Source organism: Oryctolagus cuniculus, chromosome 16 (assembly GCF_964237555.1).
Source record: "Oryctolagus cuniculus chromosome 16, mOryCun1.1, whole genome shotgun sequence".
In the NCBI taxonomy this organism is placed as follows: Eukaryota; Metazoa; Chordata; class Mammalia; order Lagomorpha; family Leporidae; genus Oryctolagus; species Oryctolagus cuniculus.
Genome location: NC_091447.1, coordinates 50,512,139 through 50,535,850, shown reverse-complemented (window position 1 = coordinate 50,535,850; position 23,712 = coordinate 50,512,139). Strand labels below are relative to the sequence as shown.

General features: G+C 41.8%; 1 protein-coding gene and 1 non-coding gene across 2 annotated transcripts in view; one reads left to right on the top strand and one right to left on the bottom strand.

Moving 5' to 3' along the window:
• SEMA3A (semaphorin 3A) overlaps window positions 1-23,712 on the bottom strand; it is a 482,660-nt gene that overhangs the window by 448,689 nt on the left and 10,259 nt on the right. The gene's annotated exons all lie outside the window — the stretch shown is intronic.
• Window positions 16,304-16,408, top strand: LOC127492713 (U6 spliceosomal RNA). Its single transcript, XR_007922410.1, has one exon. It is a non-coding gene; the product is annotated as a U6 spliceosomal RNA (small nuclear RNA).

The following is a 23,712-nucleotide window of genomic DNA, read 5'->3' as shown; positions in this document are numbered from 1 at the left end:
AATTCTTTTTTTAGAGTTTTTAAAGCCTATTTAAAGAAAGTGTTGTAATCCCCAATGTACATTTCCACTGGACTTTCTAATCCTGCAAATTTGTAGAAGAAGCAATGGGCTAGAATTTCACTTTGTTTTCTTAATATATTCAGGAACTAGTAACATGGTGCTCATCTTTGTGACAGAATTTAAGCTTTTGAGCATTTTTCCAGAAAAATAGGATGAAGCATGGGGAGCTATAATTTGCTAATCAATCATCAGGGGGAAAAATGAAAAGAGAGAATAATAAAAGTTATAATCACTTTGGAAGAATTTTATCCAACTTGAAAGCTATTATGCTTCTATTTTTTTCTACCTTTAAGCCAAAAGAACGTAGTCACTGACCCCTTCACATCTCCCCCATGAAGTAAAACAGTGGTAAACGGTTATTTGCAAGTCTAAGGTATCATAGCCTTGTACTGTTTCCAGTGCACTGCTGGGTCATAACTTGGAAAAGAGAAATGCGAATTAAATCAGCCTTTCCTATTTGATCAATGGTTTACAGTTAACCCAAAGCCCTCTTACGCTATCAAGTATAAGGCACACAAAGCTCCGTGGGTAGACAGGGATTGCTTCTCCCTGTAGAAGGAGGCAGCTGAAGCTGGGACAGGAAAGGGAAGGAAACTGGTAGGAAGTGAGGGAGCCAGGAACAGGCTTCAGGTGTCATTTTGCAGCTCCCGACTGCTGGTAACTAAGTGCCCCACAGAGCCATGTTGAGTTGCGCAATGCTGCTGGGTGCCTGCCCTCACTCAGAGAGGATCCACTGCAAACTGCAAGAATCCCCAGGAGGTAAACTGAAAATCAGGCTTTCTTATTTGAATACTTTTAAAACAAAACATTTATTCATTTAGAGAGAGAGAGGTAGATTGATTCCATCTGCTGGCTAGGCCAGGCTGAATCCAGGAGCCTGGAGCTTCATCTGGGTCTCGTACATGGGTGCAAGGGCCCGAGGATGTGACCCGTCTTCTACTGCTTCCCCAGGTACATTTGCCAGGAGCTGAATTGGAAGTGGAGTCACCGGGACTTGAACAAGCACCTATGAGGGATGCTGGCATCACAGGTGGTGGCTTAAGACACTATGCCACAACGCCGACCCTTAAAATACTTTTATCTCTAAAGTTATTTTAGAAACTCAAATAGAACCTTAAAAAATCACAGGACATATGCCACTTTGCTTATTTAAGAAAGTGTGAAATGCTTCTCATATATTTCATTTTTAAATGCCATGTAATGGATACGATGCTCTATACATGGGATGTGAAGTGAATTGCAGATTAAATGTGTTTATAAATGTTCTTAGTGAGCAGTCTGCAGCTGCCTTATGTTTGAGTCATTTACATCCTTAAATTTTCTTCTTATGTACAATATGTTTAAACATTCAAACAGAGCAAAATTTCAGAGATCGCCACTGCATACCCTGCTAGGGCCCACCAGCAGTGACACAATAGCAGAATATAAAGAAGACAGCTATACACTTTCTCAAAATTAGAATGGTGCCCCTTGCAAAGAGCACATTTTGGGAAGGTAATTTTCCATCATGAATATGTATTTTGATGCACAAATACTTGGAAAGCCCTCTTGCTCTCTCTTTATGACAACTGTCTTCACTTCTTTTAAATAAGACAAACTTTGGATGCATAATCTAGAATCCTTATGCATAAAGAGATGATCCTTTGTGCAGTATAATAGTGCGTAGACCATGAACAAACAATGGAGGTACCTGCCATCCTCACCTTCCTTTAAATCTTGTACAGAACTTTTGGGACCAAAATAAACAGTGACTTTCAGGGAAGGGAGTAGACCATGATAGACTTCTAATCTATTATTGTTCTGGGGATTTCCATACTGTTAGGGTAGAGTTGCTTCAAATGGAAGAAAACTAAACACATGGAGAATGAATGCAGTACATGTTTATGTCAAAATGAATTAATGATTTATTCTTTGACTCTTATGTCTCGTATAATTCTAGATTATTCAATTCTTTCACAATTTATAAGTTTACCATGTTGGCCACAAGGACCAAGATAAGAGGATTTGGGGGGTTTAAAGAAGATTCTATTACTTGGGAACTCTGGTGAAATTAAGTGATACTCGGACTTTTGGTGTGAAACTACCTTTTAAGTCCCCTATTTGAAAAAAATGTTGGTGATATGTTATATATACATATATATAAACGATTATGTATGTCTAAATCATTCCACTATCTCCATAAATATAAAATGACTCATAAATGAATGGTATGTTATAACCTATAACATTTTCTCATGTGGCATTAAGCATTAACACATTACATATTGAATGATTTTTATCTCACAAAGATATACGTTATTACTGAAGCATCTTGAGGAATTAACAAAAGATGTATGACCTGGTTTTCAGCTTATATTACATTGTCTGGATACCACTGCTACAATATTTTATGGTGCAACATATAATTCTAAAAGTTCATATTAATCAAGCCACAAGAAATGACAAAGTTTTACATATAGCAACTGTGACTTCTGGAGTCTTCCCAAGGAATTTTATGTCAAGAAGCTCAAGTATTCCTGAAGGAATGCGAGGAACTAATTTTCCGTGATCACTGATACTGATGCTTGCTGTACAGGATCGGCACAGAGCCTTATTTCTGAAATTAGAATAGCTATGGTCTGTGCTTGTGTCTGGCTGGTTTCCTAGCCTCACACTTACTCTTCCCCACAGCCTGGCATTCTTAATTAGTCATGTTCCTCAGACCGTTCTTTGGAGTGGCTCTGTAATAATGAGAGTTCTTTCCAAAGAAGCCAAGCCCCTTTAAGACCGCACAGGGGTTCACTTTCACAGTACGTGACCAGGATGGAGCACAGTGCATGAATATGTACACTTAGGTGTTTAATCCATAGCTTGCAACTCACCTCAAGTGGAAATCCTCATCTTCTTACAGAAACACAAGTGTCTCTGAGCCACTCTGTCTAGGCAGCTGACCTCACTCTCCTGTGTCTCAGAATGTCCTCTGTACATGAGCTTTTCCTCTTTTTTATTTATTTATTTTTTTGACAGGCAAAGTTAGATAGTGAGAGGGAGAGACAGAGAGAAAGGTCTTCCTTCTATTGTTTCACCCCGCAAATGGCTGCGACAATCCAAAGCCAGGAGCCAGGTGCTTCCTCCTGGTCTCCCATGCGGGTGCAGAGCCCAAGGACTTGGGCCATCCTCCACTGTCTTCCCGGGGCCACAGCAGAGAGCTGGACTGGAAGAGGAGCAGCCGGGACAGAAGCAGCGCCCTGACTGGGACTAGAACCCGGGGTACTGGTGCCGCAGGCGGAGGATTAGCCTAGTGAGCCGCAGCACCGGCCTCCTTTCCTCTTCTTTTACAAACAGAAATTTCCTCCCTTTTAATGAATTTCTCTCAATATTCTACCATCTACACATTTTCACTCCTTTTGATGAACACCAGCCTTGCATTGCTGGTTTAGCGTTTTCCAATTTTGAACTCAATTCATTGTTTAATACTCAGCATCTAAAGTTGGTCCAAGTACTGTTAGGTGATAATTCTTGAAACATTTACCAACAACCTCCTTGCATTCAAATCTTTTAGCCACTTGAATTTTTTTAATGAGTTCATCTTGAAAGCTTAGATGCCATGGCCCATTATTCCTTAAAATTTCACCTTTTATGACTCTCCTTGCATTTTTCTCTACTCTAATAGCTGGGGTTTCATGCATGGTTTTCTGTTCTGAATGACTTTTCCTCTCCTGGTATAAAACCTGTTCTACGTCTGAGAACCAGGCTGAATCTACAGAAATCCACCCCCTCCTTTCTTTCCTGCCTTCCTCTCCCTATCCTTTCCTATTCCCTTAAGTCATTACACAAAGAGATATGTATTACTAACATCTATTACAATATAATACACATATTTCTCCCATAAGTTTATGTGCACAACTGTTATTCTACCAGACAATAATGTCAATACTTAATATATAAGCACTCGCTAGTAATGAATAAAGAATGGTGAGTCAATTAGTGGTAGGTCTAGGCATGGCTGGTGATCTGGACACTTTAATCTCCTTCAATATAAACTTTAATATAAACTCCTTTAATATAAACAATCTGATAGTTGCATTCCTAGTATTCCTAACTTTTCATCTCCAACAAATAAATACAACTCAAATTCCTTTTGAGCTAAGGAGAGACAAAAATTAACACAAATAACTGTTTTTGCTTACTGAACTCTAAATTTTATAATAAATCAATGTTAACTTTGTTTTTCAGTTTACAAAAGGTTGAGTGGTGGTGATTAAGTTTCTGCTTGTGACACCTGCAGTCCATACAATAGTGCCTGATTCAGTCCTTGACTCTGGGTTTTCATCCAGCTTCTTGCTAATGTGCACCCTGGGAGGCAGCAGATGATGGTTCAAATATATAGGTCTCTGTCCCTCTCCTAGGAGACCCAGAGGGTTCTACCCACCCCCACCCCCCAACCCCCCGTTTCAGCCTGACCTAACCCTGGGTGTTGAGGGTATTTGGAGAGTGAACGAATAGATGGAAATCTCTGTCTCTCTCTTTAGGTCCCTACTTACAGTAAATGTGGGTGGAACCAAGGGGAGTAAAACAGAGAAGGTCGTTCTGAGGAGTCAATGATTAAGTCATCCCTGAAGGATGAGCTGTCTGCTGTGGAGAGATACACTGAAAGAACATTGCAGACACACAGCAGAAGTAATACAAATCCCAAGTCAAAACAGAGTGCTGAGTAGGTTTAAGAATAACAGTAGTAAGTGAGAGGACTCCTGGAGTAAGGCCCCCAAGTCAGGGGGATAGGATTTAGGGCCTATCAACTCACAGTGAAAATTTGCACATTTTCCTAACTGCCATAAGAGTAAAGATTTTAAGCTGAGTATTGACACGATCTTTTTGGCACTGTTTTACCAGTGTCATCGTAATTGATGCCTGGGAATTAGATGATAGAAGGAGCAAACCTAGAAGATGAGGGAAGTTACATAAGTAAGACACGTAAGAAAGTCATATTCACTTGGTTTAGGAGGATAGAGGTAGGAAAAGGACTTTCTGCGGTATAGCCTATGCCTTTTTATTTTTGAACAAGAGCACATCTTCCTATCAATAAGAGAAAGGAAAGAAAGGAGTGAAGTAGAAACAGTTGTTTCCAGACCTCATGACCACACAGAGGTGTTCTCTCAGTCTGAACAGGAGCCCAAGCAACCTGAGGAGTAACAAAGACCTCTAGGTTGTCCCATAAAAGCCCTCTCCCAGGGGCCGGTGTTGTGGCCACTGCCTGTGATGCCAGTATCCCATGAGAGCCTGTTCATGTCTTGACTGCTCCTCTTCTGATACAGCTCCCTGCTAATGTACCTTGGAAAACGGCAGAAGACGGGTTGAGTACATGTGCTCTGATACCCACATGGGTGACCTGGAGGGAGTTCCAGGCTCCTGGATTTGGCTTGACCCAACCCCAGCTGTTGTAGCCATTTGGGGAGTGTTTTAGTGAATGGAAGATTCTCCATCTTTCTCTCTGTGATTGCCTTTCCAGTAAAAAAAAAATTTAAAAAAGCCCTCTCTTGTAGGGTCCCAGAGGACAAAGGCTTAGTGGTAAGGACCCCTTGAGTTCTGACCCCACCATTATTGCATTCTATAATCACATGTATATTTATCTGGATTGTATACAACTGTAAGCGAACACCCCAAACTCTATCATCAGTTCCTTGAGTATCAAATGGGAAGATTTTTATAGCACCAATGATTTTTTAATTATTCCTTGGAGCCCAGAATATTCTTCAGGAATGATGGGGTATTCAAAAGGCATAAATGTTGACGATGCAAACAGGTACCCTCCAACTCCCCAAAGAGCTCCAATTTTTCTGTTTTATATGTTAGACCCATAACATCTACTTGAATGAAGGTAAAAAATATGGAACTACTGCTAAATTATCTCTGAGGTCACCTTCAGCTATAAAATTATAGATCTACCATTGACTTTCCCCACTCCTAGTCACAGATATTATTCACAGGTGTTCTCATGTATGCCACTACCATATATAAATAAAGAGAATTTTCAATTTTGTATTTCTAATATAGCTTTGCCTCCTGAGCACAGATGATTCTTTCCAGCTGCATATGTTTCTTTGGAACTCTCAGAAATCTCCCATATTCAACATACCACAAAATTCTTGATTCCCCTTCACTTATTTTTCATTGCCCAAGACAGAAAACCAGAAAAGTCATTCTGTAGTTTTTATTTTCTTCATTTCCGTATATACATCCCTCAGTCCTATATTTTATGTCTTAAATATCTGCCAAATCTATTCCATCCACTGTGGCCACTGCCTTCTCTACATGCACTAACATTTCTTTGGAGGATATTAAAGAGCTTCCTATATGGCTTCCTGCCTCTAATCTCCTACTTCTCCCCCATCCATTTGCCCAACCTCAGACCCAAATTATCCTCCCCTATTGAGAGTTGATCCTCTCCTTATGATGGCTTCCTCCTGTATCCAGGGTATTTCAGCGCTGGGTATAGGTGGCAACACCACCTCACATAGCAATCATTACGCGGGTGACATAATAAGAGGCAACCTTGCTTCTGTCTCCCACCATCTTTCAGACATATTTTTCAGGAAGGCGCTATTTTGTTCATGAAAGAAAATGCTGGCAGATCCATGAATTCTCTATTCTTTCTTAGGTGAAACAAAGTCCTATGATCACATCAGTCACAAGACAGCCTCAGCCCTGAACATCGGAAATGACCTCCATCTGAGGTAGACCCAGCTCACCGTGGGATCTTCTGCCTGCCACGTGCCAGGCACGTCCCAGCCTTCCTGTCCTTGCAACCTGGAAGGTGGTGGAAACTGACAGCTTCTACTGGAGCGTGTTTCTGAGGGACTCAGAAGCCCCCACAGCCCCGTCACCTGGTGAGACAGCATCCTGCAGTTCTCTCCAGGTTCACGGTGATGGAGGTGGCACCACCTTGCTCTTCACCCCCGCATGAACTGGCCCATGGTTGACTCACTCATCAAAGAAAGCTCTACATGAGCTCTCCTTTCCACTCTTCACTCTCAGCCTGTTGGCAGTGTCAAGATGGGTAAGAAAGATTACTTGTGTTCAGAAATTTCCTCCAAATGTCTGCATGTGGTGATCTAGTACTTTAATTTGAAATTTTACTTTTTTTTGGAATTTTCAATATTACTGGCTGAACTTTCAATATTACCAGGCTTTACTGCTGAGCACAACACAATAAGGAGAAATCCAATCACCTTTGCACACTCGTGGCAGCTGAGGGTAAGAGGAGTTAAGTACATTTTCCTGTGTTGAAGAACTCAAGAATGACTAAGGCAGAGATTGGTTGCAGTCACTGGTTCTGAGTCATGAACTTAAACACAGACCTGTCCAGACCCCTGGACAATCCCCTTCTGTATACTTTGGCCTCTGTATACTTTGAGAGCTACTCGCCCCTTGTCAGCACCTTCCAACATCATTGAGCTTCTAGCCATTCTTTTTTTTTTTTTTTTTTTTTTTTAAAGATAGAGTTAGTGAGAGAGAGAGAGAGAAAGGTCTTCCTTCCATTGGTTCACCACCCTAATGGCCGCTACAGTCGGCACTGCGCTGATCCGAAGCCAGGAGCCAGGTGCTTCCTCCTGGTCTCCCATGCGGGAGCAGGGGCCCAAGCACGTGGGCATCCTCCACTGTCTAGGCATTCTTTTTATCTACCAAGCTTTCTTTGCCTCCTGCCTGTTCACAGGCCATTTCCTCCCAGAAGAAGCCTCCCCTTTTCTTCCCTTGTAGAGATTACCTATGGATGCTCAGTCAGACACAGCTGCTGTCTTGACCACACCAGAAGGCTTAAGTACTTCCATCAACATTCCGGTGCACACACTATTTTTATGTATTTTCCAATAATCTGTTTATATTTCTGTGTCTCTTGATACAACTTGGAGCCTGGGTCACAGAGACTATATTGCATTCAACAAGCTTAGAGAAAATGTTGTTGAATCAGTAAATGATAGACTCTACCCAGACTATCACTGGGGAGATCAAATGCTTGCTAAAGATGAGGCTAAAACCTTGCAAACCATTTAGTCCCAGTGACTCATTTGATATTGGGAAACTATGAAGCCCGAAAGGATAAGTTACCGTTTAGAGGCAGCCAGTATTAGATGTTAAAGTCGGAACTCTACCTTCCTCCACATCAGATTTGTGGATTCTCAACTTGTGCAACGCGTTCAGCACGGTCACGTGGCACAGTGCCAGCACAGAGCCTTCACCCCCGCCCTCGCTGAGATCTAGCAGATGTGGCCAGGCTGTGCCAGCACCACCTGGGAGTCATTCCTAAGTGGTAAGACTGTCTTATTTGTGTAAAGGTTGTGCCTGCAAGCCACAGCAGGTGCTTATTTTACGGCCTTTGAGGTCAGCACAAAGGCACTTTGCTAAATTCTTAGACGCAGTGAAGTTCAGATCTTTAACACTGCACCACAGTCACAATGTTCACTTACATTGTTCCCTCTGTTTTTTTTTTTTTTTTTTTTTTTTTTTTTTAATGAAGCATTTAAGTCGTGGCTTTCTGTTCTTGTATAATTTCTAGAATCGGTTATTTATTTAATGATTTTGTATAAATAGCAAATGAATGAATGAACAAATACGTGTTACTATCAGTTGAGAATAATGATTTGAAAGTGAAAATTGATGAGAGACAGAGAAAGATTTCTTATCTTTATGTTCAGGAAGACAGGTGCTAGATTAAACAATCTGGTGCAAGGCTTTTAGAATAAAGATTCGTGAATGCTGCATTCATATCCAGAGTCATTTTTCTTTTCTTTCTTTCTTCTTAACCATTTCTCTGCAGTAACATTTTTTTGACACAACTAGATCAACATTAATGTCAAATTTCACTTAGTTTTCACATTTTGCTCCTAATCCCATTGAAACATAATAAAAACACCGACGAATCTCTCTTTTTTAATGTTATTTCAGAAAAGTAAATAAAATGGTCAAAATATAAGGAAAAAATTCGACCTGGTGAGGCTAGAGGAGGGATTATTTCATCTAAACATTAAAAACAGGCCGAGCTGCGAAGCACAGCACATGTGTTTTCAAGGCAATGCCCATATTTTCTGGTCTGATGGCTCTGAGTAATAAACTTTCTCTCCTGTTCTAGTAAAGGGAACGTGTGCTTACGCTTACACATGGCTAAATGATGTCATATTACTTCCTGCTCTGGGAGGACCTCCGCTCTCGCTGCTGCTGCCCCGCTCGACTGTAACCCTGCATAATCTTTAAAGAATGTTTTCAGTCATGGCCTTCACCTACCAGTGATTTCATCCAGATACGGTTTCTGTGGGCTTTACCGGTTTCAGCAGGAGAAAAGAGCAGACCATCTGAACAAAATAAAATGTCACCATTAAATTGGTTTTTGTAGCTTAAGGTGCAGTGTAATGATATTTTTCCAGCAGCTGCTTTCAGTTGTATTTAAAGTTTAGAAAAAGCTTTGCATCTGATACTAAATAATAAAGTGCAGGTTGCGTTACTTCCCTCTGTTGTGTCCTAAAACATAAGGGAGATCTTTGTACCTTTACCTGGGAACTGATGATCATTAAGAAGTTTTGTGTTAACCTAAATCATTGTCCACATATGCTAAACAGGGTGTACATGAAAAGTGCCTTGGAGGGAAGTAAAAGCATTCCTTTAATAAAAATAACCATAACTCGGATTCTAAGATTTCTCACGTACAATGATTCTCTCTGCAAAATGGCTCAACTACTCATGTAAAATGAGATGTCTTGGGTGATCAATGTGTTATTAGTACTAAGAGGTAAGGAAGTTTTACATACAATCATAGTAATTAATTTAATTTTCCACTCACTGATAGTTTGTTCTACTCATAAAGAATATAAAATTCAGAAAGACACAAATTTCAAAGTACAAGGTGGTCAGCATCATGGCATAACAGGTAAAGTTGCTGCCTGCAATGCCAGCTTCCCATATGGGCACCAGCTCGAGTCCTGGGTGTTTCACTTCTCATCCAGTTTCCTGCTAATACACCTGGGGAAAGCAGGGGAAGATGGCCCAAGTGCTTGGGCTACACATGTGGGAGATCTGGATGGAGCTCCAGGCTCCTCGCTTCGGCCTGACCCAGGACCAGCTGTTGCAGCCATTTTCATTTGATCAAACGCCAATCTTAATCAAAAGTATGCTTTATTCTTGATGAGAATAAAGCTGTGTGATGGAGTCTTTCTGGAGACACCCACGATCCTAGGAAGAGTAGGAGAGCATGACCACTGGGCAACACATAAAAGCAACCCATCACTGGAGGCTGAGAAGATGGAGAACAAACTAGGCCTTGTTGGTTGAGTCCTACCTCTCCCTAACAGTGGGGTAGACATGGCAAATGGAAGAAGAGTTGATGCTAGAACCTTAAGGCTTACGTGGAGGTAATGGTAGACAGTTACTTACTTAGGGGACAAGGCGATATTCGATTCCTGAAATCCCAGAACTCTACTCCAATTATCTCTTAGTATTTTTAACATTCTTATTTAGCAATATGCCTTTGTACGAACTCTAGCAAGCACTGTAGAAATAAAACTAGGCTCAATCCAATCTCGACCCCCTCAGAATTTAATCTCCATATAGACTGCACTTGACATCTTTTTTATAATTGGATTTCACATATAAACTTATTTGGGTCAGAGGGAAAAATAGATTATGATTCTCTACTGGTTTGCAACCAGTAAGGATGGGCACACTTGATAGTAGACAGTGGGGAGAGAGAGAGACAGAGAGGGAGAGTGGGAAACGGGCCTCATTTAATTAGCCTTCCAACAAGGAAGAAAAAAATGAAAACAAGAGATTACGGTATCTTAATTTTGTATTGCAGAAAATCTCCGAGGCTCATCAAAAGAAGCGGTTTGCTTAAGCCATACAGACACAGATAAGGAGATTCAACCATTTCCCCCTAACTTCTGTGATGTTTCTTTCCTGTCCTAGGTCATGAAGTATTAATGCCTCTGAGTGGCCTTGCAGGCCATGTGATAATACAGGTGGTTGTGCCCCACCCTCCACGGGCTCACTTCAGCCATCAGGGTGGCTGCGTGACACAACAGCATTTTAACCGTGGACATTACATCTGCCTCCCCACACAGACACACAAGGCTTTAAAAGGTGCCAGGAAATCCCTAAACGACCATCTTCAGGTATCTTTTTTCAGGGGAAGATGTTGAATACAATTCTGGCAATGTTGTTAAACCTAATACACCTCATTCATTTTTTCCATGGCACAAATGGACAAATCTGTGCAGGAAGAATCCAAAGATCTCAAAATTTATAGTGATGCTAAAAAAGCATAGCTTGGAGTGGGCCAAAAATAGAAATTGTGCTAGCAACCTATCCCAATGGCTCTCTACCCTCAGGAGACAAGCGGGGAATGAACGCGTTATGAAATCTAGACCTGGAATTGCTTGAGTGTAACAAAACCCCCAGTTCCCCCAGTGGAGAAGAGACACTCTAAGCCATCCATATTTCTGTGCATGTTTTCCCCCCTGGTTTCTAGGGAAACATGCTTTTATACGTAAGGCTGACTTGGGAAATCTTTTTTTAGCTCCCTTGTTTCAAAAAAAATTTGCTGCTTATAATTGCAAAGAGCGCGTTAGGATTAGCAGACCTGCAAATCATCAGATTCTCAGATTTTGTCCCCTTAGTAGCTTAGGTTAATACTCAGGATCGTTATTAATTGCACTGCCCTGACACTGATCACTAAGTAAATTTAATTTAATAGAGGTTTAAGAGACTAACTCAATGAACAGAAGTAGATAGCTCTGGGGATTACTTAACCTCAAATTGAGTGCCCAGTCTCCAAATAAGATATTAATATATACATATATGGCCATAATAGAAAAGGTGGCATCTGTGAATCTATGTGCGCGATTGCACGTCCATGTGGGATACAGAGTGGGGAAGAGGAGGGTAGGAGATAAAACGTAGACATTAAATGACAACAAGATCTTAGCTAACCATATCAACTATTTGCCAAATAAGCTAAAATTCATTAGTGTTTTGTATTGTATTGGTGATGAAGTGTTGATGTTTGCTGTAATTTGCAATCTCTATTGAGCCTGTCTTTTTCTGGTCACACTTGCCAGCTTTTACAATCAAAGATGCCTCTCCATTTATATGAGACAAATGCTCAGTTTGCCAAATTTCCACATTATTTTTAAATGTTTTAGAGCTAAATAAAAATCTTCTGTTAAAAATAACTTACCGGGCCAGCACTGTGGCACAGCAGGTTAAGCCACCACTTGTGACGCCAGCATCAGATATCAGCACACCAGTCCCAGTCCTGGTGCTCCCCCTCTGATCCAGCGTCCCGCTATGCTTCTGGGGAGGCAGTGGACGATGGACCAAGGGCCTGGACTCCTGCCACCCATGTAGGAGTCAGGATGGAGTTCCTGGGTCCTGGCGACCATAACCTGGCTGTTGTGGTCATTTGGGGAGTGAACTAGAGTAAGGGCATGTGTGTGTGAGTGTGAGTGTGTGTGTATGTCTGTCTCCCCCTCTCTTTACTTATGTCTCTTCTACTTTCTCTGTCATTCTGCCTTCCAAATAAATAAAACATTTTTTTAAAAATCATGCAAAAGACAAACTCAATCAGAAATTAGATTCTGCTCTTAAACTTTTGCCACGACAACGTCACCTTGTTAGTTCAGAGGAATACAAGTCTGGTGAACCACCACTGCAAACAAATTCCTCCCAGGGTGTTACAGTGGGGAAGGTAAGCCTCAAAGGTAATGAAATGTTGACATTCATGAAGCCAAGTAATACTACTTTCCCAAAGTGGCAGAAGCTATGACTGCCTAACAACCTAACAACCGTGGGGAACACTGCTATCAGTTTAGTGATAGTAATGGTGTTACTGGCAATAAAAACGGGTATTGTATATTTGTTTACAAAGCTGAACTTTGGAATTACACAGATCAGGGTCTAAATTACAGCTCTGCCACCAACTATAGATATGAGCCTGTGCAAGTTCCTTAAACTTTATTAGGCTGACAGCTCTCCTTTCTTCTTAGAGATACTATTAAGGTCTAAAAAATAAAAATCACAGATATAAAAGTGCATATCAATCAAGGTATATATTAATGCATGTGTGTGAATAAATCAAACCCTGATACTTCTTAAAATTGTTTCTTACCTCTGAGGATTTTCCATGAAACTTTGCATTTAACCTCTTTATTATTTTCTATAGTTACAAGTTAAAATGGATGAAAATATGCAGAGGGACGAAAGATCTGGGAAATAGTAAATGTTATCTGTGGATAAATCTTATGTATTCCATGTTGTAAGTCCAATTTAATTAATATTTTTGAATTTCTATGAGAATGCTCAGATAGAAATATCACTTAGACTATGAAAAAAAATAAAGAAGAAAATGCCAAATAACAACTTGGAACTCCATAGTATTGAGCATTCGTCCTTCAAGTAAAATTTCAAGTAAACAATAAAAACACCAGCAGAAGGAATGCCACCCTGGGGTGGAAATGCGGTTTGTTCTAATTGCGTGGAGAGAAAGTCCAGAGGCCTAGAGGCACGTGGCTGGGGCTCCTGTCAGGGGTCTGGACGGCCCCAAGCCAGCAGGGCTGCGCGTTTCTCCCGAGTAGCAAGCCCTCTCGGCCTCATCTGCTTCCTAGGAAGCGGGAGAATCCTGACTCTTTTGGAACAAAAAGACAGTTTCTGATTTCTTGGACTAGAACATTGCAGAATGACAGCACTGGAGAGAAGCAGACAGCGGACCCTGAGCGTTCCTTCCAGAGGAAACAGTCTCCAAGTGGGAGGAACAATGAAAGCACGCGGATTCTGTGCCCACCAAAACCAGCAACACCTGGGAGCTTCTTGGGTCACAGGACCTGCCTGGGAGGTGAAGATGTGCGCCGAGAAAAGCGACTCCGGAGCGTGTGCCCCTACGGTGGCTGCTTGTGTCCCGGCGCAAGGACCACAGAGGGCACAGAGGGTCCAAGGGTGAAATACCGCCTCCTCCTGGGGCTGGGCATGGATCTGGGACACAGCAAGGCCAAGGAAGCTCTATTGTCTTTTTGCAGAGAAGTGTTTGAAATCATTTTGAGATCTGACAGCTGCTCCTCCTTGGAGCAGCTCTCACAGGTAACATTTTGCCCTCTAAGTAGGGGTAAAAAGAGCTGGTGGATCCAGAACCCAAAGCAGGTGGGCGAGCTCGGCGACTGCTCTTGGTGTGTTTCTCAGACGCTGTGAGGCCACCGGGAAAGGCTAATGCATAGCCAGTGTTCTGCGATCCCTGCAGACGGCAAATGCGGTGTGGATCCCGCCACCCAGGGTTCCCCCCTGGGAAAAGAGAAGCCCTGTCCAAGTGAAAACAGAGAGCAAATCAGAGGGCCTGGGAGACGGAGAAGGACATCAGGGGATCAGCGAGCTGGGGGCTGGTGGGGAGAGGACATGTCAGAGGTTTGACACGGTGGAGAGCAGCTGTGAGAGCAAGCGCAATCCTTCAAGGAACTGGCAGAGCGGAGATGCAGAGGAGAAAAACACTGGTGCAGCGCCTGTGACATCATTTTTCTTCCTGAAGGCCTCAGATGGGCTGGTGGCGCCAGGGTTCCTGCTCCCTCCCCTGCAGGAGCTGGGTCCCAGGAGCACCAGGGCTGGGAGTGGGCGGGGGAACAGCCCCTTTCACGCTCCCTGGAGAATGTGGGGCCTTTTTTTTTTCCTCTGTGCACATGCAACCTGAAATCTCCCTGTAATAATGCATTGTCAGAGAGGGGATCTACACAGTTGGTTTGTGTTTCATGTCTACTTGTATGTGTGCCTTTGTGAGGGTGTGAGGGTGTGTGTGACTGTGACAAGTGGTTCTGCTGTTTCCTGTCATTGGTTTTGCTGGGGTGGTGATTTGCTGGCTTGCAGTTTTAACATTAAAAACTCACATGAAACGGACAGCATTTCCCTTTAATGCTGGAGGCAATCTCAAGTAGGAACAGCAGTCACACGGCTGCTGGCACAGACTGTGGGGTTGGGGTTGACACTCTAACCAACCTGTTTTATAGGTAAAAATAAGATCAAAATGACTTCCAAGTCTTTAAGGAAGAGAATGAACAGAACGGGTAACCTGGGCATTTAGTCAAAAAGTAGGAGGCATCATATTTTCTTAAATTTTCCCTGATAGTTTGTAAGAAATGATTGCCGAGAAGATTCTGCGTCGACTGTAGATGATGTGCGCTGGAACACAGGGGGCTGTCCCTGCTCTGTTTTCCCTAAGACACGCAGGTGGGACTGGCCACACCTTTCCCCGCTTGCTTCTAGAAGACCCTCCACCCTGCAGCGTTCATTTCACAGCTGCTTTTTTTCTGGTAGGGCTTCATCTATAGATTTCACATGAATCCAGATTGAAATACATTTTGATGAAACATGCAAATAAAGTCAGATTTCTTGGAAAGACACAATGCTCATGGGAGCAGTTTTCAATTTCCACAAACGTTTTATGTCCTTAGAACCTAGGGCTAGGGTACAAAGACTTACCATATAAATATTTTTAGTTTGCCTATAGCCCAAATGTAGAGCCATCAGTCATGTTAATTACTCAACAAATAACATGATTGACTAATACATGCCAGGCATTCAGGTACCTGAATGAAAAGATTAAAATATACCAAAAATTCTATCTTTTATCCATACCAGGTATACTGTTTTGCTATTGAAGCATTTCATGAATAAAACAGAATCTTGTGTTCCTTTACGTGTAGTAAATCAGATTGGTAAAAATATCTAAATGTGACAGTAAAAGTGGAGAGAACACAGCCCTGGAAAAGGCCATATAATGTGTGTAGTCTAGGTTCCTTAAGTTACAGCTGAGAACCTAATGCAACACACTGACTCCCGTGGCATCAATAAGATCTCCTTGGCTCGTAGCTATGCTATTATAAATATTTCTTGTTCATTACAAGAAATTATTATTCCTAATTATTCCTAAATTCTGAAGGAACGATTAAGATAACATTTTGATCAGCTTTCCATTGTCTCATCTCTGACAACACTAATACTTGTACTGTTTAAAAGAAGTAGCTGTTGTTTTGTAAGTAAAGTCTTCTAGAGTACCTGCTGCTGTTTGTAAAAGAATCCAAAACTACATCCTTAGTGTACATCTCTGTCTCAACAACAGAAATCATCTACAATATTTCTGAAATAACTTAGTTCTTTTTAAATGTTTTGAGGTAAACGAATTTCATGTATCTGCATAGTGACACAGTTCTTCAAGCACCGTCACTCAGATAAACAATTGCATGTGCTCGCTTCAGCAGCACAGATACAAAATTGGAACAAAACAGAGAAGATCAGCATGGCCCTGTGCAAGGAGGACATGCAAATTCATGAAGCATTCCATATTAAAAAATGCATGGATTGGAGAAGATATCTGACAAGGATGGACAGAAATTTACTTCCACTTCTTTGCTTAGATTCTGAGCTAAATTTGCATGTATTTTTTCATCAGCTTGAGTGAGAAGAACATGAATGGTCTAGTGATTTACATTCTATGGAGAGGAATCTACTAAATAGAAAGTGCAACAGTGAATTACTGTGGTCTCAGCCTCTGTGTACTTCCGAGACTGTCCTCAGTGCATGGATGCCTGACGAGTGAAGGTGCTTGCTGAGTGGGATGAACGTATGAGCAGGGTCTGTCTGAAAGTCACTGATGTACTGCATCGTTTTGGCTTTCTGGTGCTTATTCTACAGACCTCTCTTTTGCTAAGTCACTCTCTTAGTCCCCTTCCTTCTCAGTTGGGTAACGAAATTTTAAGCAGCCTGGCATTGAGTGAGTCTTCCTACTGTACCAGTAATGATGTTACACTTGTTTTCCCGGTGAGATTTCACGTTTGTTAACGTATAGCTTGAACCTCAGTGGCAACAGAGACCCTCCCCCGCCCCCAGGTGTTCCCACTTTCTGTGTCAGCTCCCTCTGGAACGTGGAGCAAAACGGAGCACTGGGCAAATCTGAACATAATCAGTCCGCTACTGTCAACTTGCTTCTCTGATAGCAAGGTGCTATTTCTCCTGCCCCCACCCCATTCGCTGGTGCTGTTTCTCCTGCCCCCACCCCCTTCGCTACTCTACTCTACGTGGCCCTAAGATGCACATGTTCCCAAACAGTGGGAACCACAGGAGTCACTGCGTTCACCCAGAAAATCACACACAGAACTTTTTGCAACTTTGAAATGTTATTCTCCAACGTCCACATGTAGTGGATGTAGATCTTGATATCAAACAAATACACAATAAATTGGAATATAGTAACACTTGAGATTCGCTCTTTGCCATCACATGCATTATATATATATTATATATATATTATTTTATATATATTATTTTATATAGTTTTTTATATGAAACTTGCAGGAGAAAATATAGAATTTATGGGCTGGCACCGCGGCTCACTAGGCTAATCCTCCACCTTGCAGCGCCGGCAAACAGGGTTCTAGTCCCGGTCGGGGCGCCGGATTCTATCCCAGTTGCCCCTCTTCCAGGCCAGCTCTCTGCTGTGGCCAGGGAGTGCAGTGGAGGATGGCCCAGGTGCTTGGGCCCTGCACCCCATGGGAGACCAGGAGAAGCACCTGGCTCCTGCCTTCGGATCAGCGCGGTGCGCCGGCCGCAGCGAGCCAGCCGCAGCGGCCATTGGAGGGTGAACTAACAGCGAAAGGAAGACCTTTCTCTCTGTCTCTCTCTCACTGTCCACTCTGCCTATAAAAAAATATATATATATAGAATTTATGGACTACGAGGGGTTGTGAAAATGTGAGCTATTGTTTCAACAAGATTGGTTATATCTATGAACATGAATACAACAGCAAATCTAAAGTGATATTTTAAATAAATTTTGTTTCTCTTTTTTTACTGTTACAATCAGACATTAGTGAGAAAAGATTTTAAGCAGTCTCTTCTTAATATAATGACTTGTTACCACACGTCTGGAATGAATATATGATTTTAGCAATGACTATAGCAAAAGCTAATTTAATTTTCACAATTCTGGGAGCTTGAGTTGAATCTATTACCCTTGTAATTGTCAACTCTACATAAAATTTCAGTTTTAAAAAGCATTGTCCAGTCTTTCTCCTATCAAATTATCCTAGCATGGTCCTCAAAATACCTTTCCAATCTATTTGTTTTCTTTGGAAACCTGGACAATTAATTAGGATGTAGAAAAATAAATAGTCAAATGTTCTTTTTCAAAATTCGTTTTTATAGCCACTTCTAGAACAATAAAAACATTCTACTAAGCTGTGTTTTCAGGCTAAAGATTGCATGGAATGGTGTCTGTTTTGGGGGATTGTAAGGGGAGAAACCTGGGGTGCTTTAAGGTTAATGGGCAGTGATCAAGGTTAATGGCTGAGTGCTAAGGTTAAGTGCTGTATTTACATAGCTGCCAATTCTCTTAAAAAAAAAAAAAAAGGTCTTCATGTCTATCAATCAGTTCCAGCTAAAAGCCAATTAAACAGCAACTGGGGGTAGAGACTGAAGGTAAAGACCCTTCAACCTGCATGTGTAGGCTTTAATAGTCAACTTATATTCAAGAAGTGTTTACTGAACACCTATTAGCTCAACATGGTCTTGCACTTAAAGAATTAGACACCCTTGTCCCTATGGTCAAGATGCTTAGAATCCCACAGGGAATGCTACAAATATGCCTTAGGGTGGGCAGCTTTTAAAGAAATGACACAGATAAAACATTGTGGCCTAGAGGGTAAAACCACTGCCTACAGCACCAGCATTCCGTACATGTGCCAGATCTGTGCCAGCTGCTCCACTTCCGATTCAGCTCCCTGCTAATGGCCTGCAAAAAGCACTGGAAGATGGCCCCACTGTTAGGGTCTCTGCCACCCATGTAGGAGACCTGGATGAAGTCCTGGCTTTGGCCTGGCCCAGCCCTGGCCCTTTGTGGCCATCTGGCGAGTGAACCAGCGGATGGAAGATCTCTCTCCCTTTCTGTAATCCTTAATTTCAAATAGATAAATGAATAAGTCTTTAAAAACAAAGTTGGGAGGGAAAATACTTTGAACTCAGAATTTCTTAGAATGGGAAGCATATTTAAAAAAAAAAAAAAAAAAAAAAAACTGAGGCCAGCCAGTGGCGCTGGGAGTCTGTGGGCCTCTCAGACACAGGTGGAAGGTCCCTCACAAGCAGGCTGCCAGCTGTGGCTGGAAAGCCCGTCTCCAGACCAACTGGCATCTCCCCCACTAATAGCTTCATGTGTGACCTTGCAGCTTTAAATCCCACCTTCAGGGTGGGTGGAATCTTTCACCCACAGCTGGCAGGGGAAGGGGCTGGGCCCCTGGGGAGAGTCGGACTGACTCTAGGAGACCCTGGCTATCTTGTGTGACCTTGCAGTTTTAAACCATGCCTTCAAGTTAGTTGTACTCTTCTTCCCAAAGCTAGCAGAGGAGGGGGCTAAGCCCCTAAGGAGACAGTCTCCAGGAGACTCCCGCTATCACCATGAGCCCCAAGCCAATCAACATACATATGTGAAACCCCCTGTGCAGTGAGCACCCCCAATAGGATAACCCACTAAACAGATAGAAACACCTTAAGAAAACCCGGGATAGTTCCTCAAAGCCAGTGTCCCACTCGAGCACTCTGAACCCAAAGTTTTCTCTGTCACTTGCCAATCAAATACTTTCTCCTTCTTAGCAAATTGTTTCCTGGCTTTTTTTTTTTTTTTACAGGCAGAGTTAGACAATGAGAGAAAGAGACAGAGAGAAAGGTCTTCCTTTTTCCATTGGTTCACCCTGCAAATGGCTGCTATGGCCGGCGTGCTGCACCGATCTGAAGCCAGGAGCCAGGTGCTTCCTCCTGGTCTCCCATGGGGTGCAGGGCCCAAGCAGTTGGGCCATCCTCCACTGCCATCCCGGGCCACAGCAGAGAGCTGGCCTGGAAGAGGGGCAACCGGGACAGAATCCGGCGCCCCGACCGGAACTAGAACCCGGGGTTTGGGCACTGCAGGCAGAAGATTAGCCTAGTGAGCCATGGCATAGGCCATTTCCTGGCTTTTTATTTCTATACTAAGCTGAGGAAAAGAACCCATGAGACTTGCTCCAGCCCTCCCCTCCTTGATCAGTAACACAAATCTTAAAATAAATGGTCTTTCCAAGGGCTCTCTTTTATTGTTTGAAGGGAGTAGGGAGGGAGTGGAAGGTGAGTATTGTGGCACAGTTGTTAAGGAATGCCCACATCCCAGATTCTTAGACTCAAGTTCTGGCTCCACTTTTGATGCAGCTTCCTACTAATGCACACCCTGAGAGGCAGCCCATGATGGTTCACATGTCTCTGCTACGCTCCCGGATACCCAGTGAGTCCTGGGCTCATGACTTCTGCCCGCCCCAGCCCTGGCTGTTGTGGCATTTGGGGAGGGAACCAGTAGATAGGAGTTCTCACCCCACCATTTCTCCCCCATCTCCCTCTGTCACTCTCTCTCTGTTGCTCTGCTTTTCAAATTTTTTTTTAAAAGTATATCATTCCAAACAATGGGATCATACATCAAATACATCATGTGCCCCAAATACAACTTCACATTAAACCTACACCAGCAATTTACAGATAGCATGGATCAACACAACGTCATAGTTGGAAATAAGCAAACTTTCTTTTTTCCACACACAAAATCTGAAGATGGATTTAAAGCAATAGCCTTCCACCACCACCACCACCCACAACCAACACAACAGGAAGTTAGCACGTTAACTTTGGCTTCAAGTACATTCGGTTAAACTAGGGAAACCAGGAAAGATTAGGAGCTGAAGTATCCGGCCCTTATCGAAGGCAAACTGCATCACTAAGCCCCAAGTGACAATGTGATTAATTGTACAAATGAAGTCTACTAAAGCAAGATTAGTGTTCATCTCTAGAAACCACTGGGGATTGTCCATCCATGGAGCAGCCTTGCTTTGACTAAGTTAGCCATGTTCAGCCAAGGATTTCTGCTTCTCACTGAATTTCCAATTAATTTCAGAAGGAAGTTACACTAAGAAAGCAGAATGTGGAGGTAAGGATCAGTGCAGGAACAGCTGGAGTAGAAAAGGTGAAAAATTGACAGGTAACACATAATCCTTAAAATTCCACTCAAAAACTGCTCTTGAAGAATTTTTAATGCTGTGGGTTTCTCCCAATGGTTAGTTTCAGTATGCTTAGGGCATGAGCATAAAGGAGGCCAAGATGAATGGGCACCAAAACTTGATGGTGGATTTTAATGGATCCCTGCCTCCTGGCAGCCAGAATGCTGACCCTGGAGCAGCCCTCCAGGTCAGGGCTGGCTGAAGGCACAAGATCATAGCTCCAAAGTGAGAATGAAGAGCTGTCAGTCCTTGGCCTGAGACTGATCTCTTTGAAGTTTTCTGAATCTGAATGGAGACCTTTTTTTTGAATCAGAGGTGTACTCTTTTAAAATGTAAGGACCCTAAAGAGTTGGAATTGCAGTAATGAAAAACTGTGGAGTCAACCCGCACTTTGCAAAGATCTGTGTCTGTACTTCCCTGATTGCCCCTGCAGGACACGGTGGCGATTATCACCCCAACAGAGTGAACGTGTTGACTTAGACATTACTGGGAATGATGGCAGCAGTGCAAGAATAAAGGCTGACTGTGAGCACAGAACACACGGCTGTTGACAGAAGCTCCACACTGGGAAAATCCGAAGTCAACAGGAAGATGAGGGTCATCAGAGAGACTCAGTTATTAAGAGAAATAAAGAGAAATGGCCCCTGAATGGGGCAGGCTATGAAGACTGATGAAGAGTATAAAAGATCAAGTTCATTGCCCCAAGACTGCGGCAGCTCAATCCGTGCCTTTGTATTGCCTATCTCTGAATGCTTCTTTTTTTAAACTTTTATTTAATAAATATAAATTTCCAAAGTACAACTTTTGGATTATAGCGGCTTTTCTCCCCCATAACCTCCCTCCCACCCGCAACCACCCCATCTCCCACTCCCTTTCCCACCCCATTCTTCATCATGATTCATTTTCAATTATCTTTATACACAGAAGATCAACTTAGTATATACTGAGCAAAGATTTCCACAGACTGCACCCACACAGACACACAAAGTATAAAGTACTGTTTGAGTAGTAGTTTTACCGTTAATTCACATAATACAACACATTAAGGACAGAGATCCTACATGGGGAGTAAGTGCAGTGACTCCCGTTGTTGATTTAACAGTTGACACTCTTATTTATGACATCAGTAATCACTCGAGGCTCTTGTCATGAGAGATTCACCCTAACACCAAGAGAGACCAGTGAAATGATACTAGGGCAGTCTAGATGTTCAGGGACCCACTGGTCTTTCAAACACTTCCTACCCCCAGTTTCTTGGCCTGAGTCTTAGTTATTAATGGCTTGTGCTGCACAGGTTAGAGTCAGTCCTATTTAAAAATAAATATCATTTCAAAGTTCTTTTTGGGTAACTTTGAGATATCCTTCTGAAGGAAATAAATCTAAAAATGTTGTAAGCATATTATTCATCTAAATTGAGCCAGTCATAGCTGATGCTGAAATACAATATCTATTAAGAAATGCAGTGTACAACAAAAAAAGTTCTAGCAAAAACTTCATATATCTCTGACAATTTTTCAGATTTATAGCTCTGATTTCAAAAGAAAAAGGAAATAATTGAAGTATATTTTTTTCTATTTCGTTAAGTACCAGCAATGCTTAATATCTTCTCATGTGTTTTTTCTTATTACCTATAATTCAAGATAAATTAAGTTCTTTCCTCTAATTACACTGCACTGTCTCCATTATATTATGGTGACTATAGTTTGACAGAATAAAAAATTACCTTTAATAGAAAAAAGGCAAATTATTGCCTACTCAAAGTTCAAGAAATGTATCTTAATTTCTTAATTCGTGATAAGCATTTAACAGAAGCCAGCAAAATTAACGGTAAGAATCAATTCACTCATTTTTCAATATTCAAGTAACTTGAGGATATTTAATTATCCTCAAGAATAGTTTATTAATTCAGTCTTTAAGCTACTAAAATGCATTATAGAAAATAAGATTTGTTTAAAAAATTAGTCCACATTTTTATGAGTAATATACTGCCTAAAGTTTATTTTAAATTAGGTTTTGTGTCCTGTAGTTGATTAATGTTACCTTTCTATCATAAATAAAATTATATTTTTAAAATTAGACATAAAAGAAATGATATAAATCATCTGTTCAAAACTTCTCATCTGCAGGTAAAAATACTGAGGCAGGGTTATTCACCCTACAGTGCTGTGGTGTGGAGGTGCTGCTGGTGCCATTCGTCCAACTCTCTCTATTAGTTGACCTTCCTGCAGGAAGAGTCTCTGACATTTCCACTAATTCTTCTTTCATTATAAAGCAATGTGCATATATAAAGGAACAGACATTTTGCAATTATTAAACAACTAATAATCTAGCCCTAAACAGTAAATTGGTACACTCAGTAGGATTGATATTTAGCCTCAAATTCATTTACTTAAATTTCATTATTTCAAATCCTTAGTAGTGTCTTTAAAATCTAAGAATTATCATTTGCAACAGCAACAGTGAATGTACCCTAGATTCTCTGAGCCTGCTCAGCCCATAGGTCTTTCTGGAAAAAAAAAAAAAAATCAATCGAATTAACTCTTTACCCCTGAAGACTGCAGCTTCAGGAACTCACAAGGTATCATCTGCC